Below are 3,644 nucleotides of genomic sequence, written 5' to 3' on the forward strand. Positions count from 1 at the left end.
AGAGCTGAACTCCAAGCTCCACCTGCACAGTGTCATAGGAAATGAGAGGCTCTGTTCAATCTTCAGTGCCCACATCACCAGGATATGGTCTGGACGGCTCAGACTGGTCCCAGAGCCTCACACAGTAGTCAACAACCTTCCTACTTCTAAGCAGAAAGACAACGTTTTCAGGAAAGGAAACAAACTGAAGCACAGCCTTCCCTGCCCTACTGCCTCAAACTTCCTAGAACAGCAGAGATAGCATGGTAGCTGGTCGACTGCTTCATCACCAGGCAGCAGACAAGACTCAGAGATTCAAGGTTTCCCTCTGACTTGGTAAATTCCATTTCTCTAGCTATTCTTAGGCTGTCAAATGTCCCACAGAGCCCCAAGCCCAAGCTATCAGCAGCACAGGGTCCTTGGGTATATCTTGTCAACTATTTACTCTTTTTGGACCTACAGGATCTCTGGTACAGGCAATTGCACAAAACATTATGAGGAAGAGGAAGTGGCCAGCCAACACATAGTAAACACAGTTCCTCACATTGTAGAGCAGCTAAGGGCTGGCAGTCGACAGCCCACTTCTTCCTGCCTTCATCACAAGACTGCAGTGAGCCATTCTATACTAGCATTGGGTTCAAATGACGTCAGTGTTGGGGTAGAAATGGTAACAATCCACACATGGCCAGATCTTCTGGGGATCCCAGGAGCCAACTTGCTGGCCCTATATCACCTGGCCTAATGTTTTCTCAAGAAGCAAAGGCCCAACCCCAAAGACAGCTAGTAGAGAGATGAAAATGGCTGTCTTAAGGATGTCTTCAGACACTCATCAGTTTCAGCAGGACCATACAGTTCATTTTGAGGCAGCTATCACCAACTGGTAAGGACATGTTTCTGGGATATTCAGGGTGCTTGAGGCAGGCACTGTGAACTAGAAGGTAGCAACTGGGAGTTGGGCTCCTTGGATGGTGCTGCTCCTGAATCCATAGGCTTAGTGTGGTAATTCTGATTGGCCAATCATGGAGCATCAGAGTAATGGTAGTGGGGACCTTTAAGCCTGATGGTTGGCTGAAAATTTGAGCCAAGCCAGGTAGACTGGTTGCCAATTTAGCGAGGCCCTCTTTAGTCAGCTGCTGGTGGACGGCAGTGGGCTTTTCACCAGGGGTGGCACCCAAAGAGGAGAGACTAGTGGCCACAGAAATGGCACAGACAATGTTGCTTGTACCTGTGGTGATGGCACCCAGACTCTGCATGGGGGTTGGCAATTTCACACTGGTGGCCTGTGGGGCTGGCCCTGGGGACTTCCTGGGAAGCCAGAGGTCTTGCTGCTAGTATCCTGCAAGATGAAGCTGAGGCCTTGGTGGAAGCTGTTGGCTAAAGTGGCTGCTGGGAGGGAGCTGCCTGGAGAAGTGGCCACCAAGCAGCTCTCCAGCTTGTGATGGCATTAGGTGTGGCATTGCTGGAAGCCACAGATGGGGCTGCACTGGCTGTAACTCCACCTTCAGAAGAACTTGACTTGGCTGTAGTGAGAAGTCCAGTAAGCTCCTTGGCTCCTGCTGAAGCTCCTAGGGTCAGAATGATGGGCTTCCCTCTAGTAGCTTCAGATGTTCCACCTTGAGAAAGAGTACAAGGCTCTCCAACTGTGTCCCCTTGGGAGAGATCAGGGACACTTTGATCTTTGGTCGCTTGCAGGGCTTTGGGCGAGGAAGAGGACTGGAAAAATTGTGCCTCGTCAGCTGGACCCGAAGCTCTACCTTCTCTACCTCCTCCACTAGTTCTGATGAAATGGAAACTTGGGCTTGTCTGTGGACCAGCACAGCTTCTGTCCTTTGCATGTCTTTTTAGCACCTGGGAGGTACCAATCTGACTGGACTTCTGGGCAGAGGTCACTGTGGTCACTTTGGTCTTTGGGCTACAGTTGGGGCTGATGGAGAGATCCACTGAGCCTGAGGGGGATGTGGGGATTCTGGCAGCTGGGGAAATAGGACAATTGCCTCGCTCAGGAATTTCAAGGGTCAGGTCTCTTTGAGCCAACTCCCCGCGTTTCTTCTTCGCAGCATCCTGATCCCGAGGGTCAGAACCCACATGACCCTCAGCACGAGTGAGCACCCCAGTCAGGAAGTCAGAAATTTCATCCTGAATACATCTGTCCACCATGCTTTGAGTCAAGCCCTCTGATTTCTTCTTTGCTTTGCTTATTCTGAGATTATCATCAGCTTCCCCAACCACTATCAAGCTGTTTTCTGCTCAAATATTTTCCCAGAAGTCCTCCATTGCTTCAGGGTGACACTGTAGATAATTCTGACCAATGACAAAGAGGACTGGTGTCTTCATGTCCAAGAAGGGATCATCCCCATTCCCCCAGGGTCCAATCACAGTAAAAAAGAGGAAACCCAAGTCAGACAATAGCATTGACAGAGTCCATCACAGGCACATGACAGGCCACCAAAGCTCCTGAGTTCCATCCAATCAAGATGATGGGTTTGTTTGGGAAATGGCTGTGAAACTTCAGCACTTTGCTTCTCACTGCCCCAATCATGTGTTCAAGGCACTGCAGAACTCCTACCCCTCTGCCATTGTTCAGCAGATGGGTAGCTACAGCGATGACCTTGCTTAAGCAGGAAAGCTATGACTGCCAGAAGCAGTGGCAGCTTGAGGCAAAGAACACAGAATGGTTTGGTATGCGAAAGCACACCAATAGCAGGGACCCAGGGCCTCTTGAGGAGAAGGGACAAGGCCTCCACTACTGCAGCCCCAGTTTTAGTGTCGAATGACACAAGCATCTGGTCTATCAAAGTTGGGATTATCCCTTTCAGTGTCTCCAAGGCATCCAAGTAAGCAGCTAGTATGAGCAGGCCCAAGGACACCATGAAGCTGGTATGCAGCCACTGGATCAGCTTGGTGACCCAGCTGACACTTGGCAGTGCCTGCTGCACCCTCCTTGCACATTTGTCCATAGCAACACAGGCTCATTGCAAGCCCCTTCATTGGCCAATCCTGCAACTCAGTCAGACTGCAGGACTTCGAGGATCTCGTTAAACAGCTTATTCAGAGCCACTGTACAGCCAGTCCTGCTGATGTGCTCTTCCCAGTCTTCTGGTGGAGGAGGAGCATCTGCATTTGTTCTGACGAAGGTCACATGCCGCTCACACTTGTTCATCACACTTCTTGCCTTCTGATTGTCATAGAGTGGAACAGGAGTTGCCGTGACCTTTCCCACAGATGGTAATCTCTAACTCACATAGTATTCTCCTGCTGCTGACACAGAGTTACAAAGAGTTTTCTAGGTAGATAGATAGATAGATAGATAGATAGATAGATAGATAGATAAGTAGGGAGGTAGATAGATGATAGATTGATAGATACACAGATAGACTGATGATAGGTAAATAGATAAGTAGATAGATAGACGATAGACAATAGATGGTACTTTTAAAAAGTACCATCTCTTCTACAACATCACTCAGATTCCCATTTCAAACTAAAAGGAGAGTATGTTTCTAGTACTAATGATGACACTACCATCAGCACTAATTTCTCTTGTTTATAACAACCATCATCAAATTTATGTGGTTTCTTTTACATGAGGATAACTTCAGAACTCTGAGGAGGCCACATGTGTTCTAGATTTATGTTTCCAAGCAAAAATTAACTGAATAGGACAC

At 48.4% G+C, this 3,644-nt stretch overlaps 1 pseudogene; it reads right to left on the reverse strand.

The window, feature by feature from the left end:
* Window positions 1-882: 882 nt before the first annotated feature.
* Window positions 883-3,184, reverse strand: LOC114616966 (annotated as a pseudogene).
* Between the last annotated feature and the right edge of the window lie 460 nt (window positions 3,185-3,644).

This window comes from Grammomys surdaster, unplaced genomic scaffold, assembly GCF_004785775.1.
Source record: "Grammomys surdaster isolate TR1022 unplaced genomic scaffold, NIH_TR_1.0 133, whole genome shotgun sequence".
NCBI lineage: Eukaryota > Metazoa > Chordata > Mammalia > Rodentia > Muridae > Grammomys > Grammomys surdaster.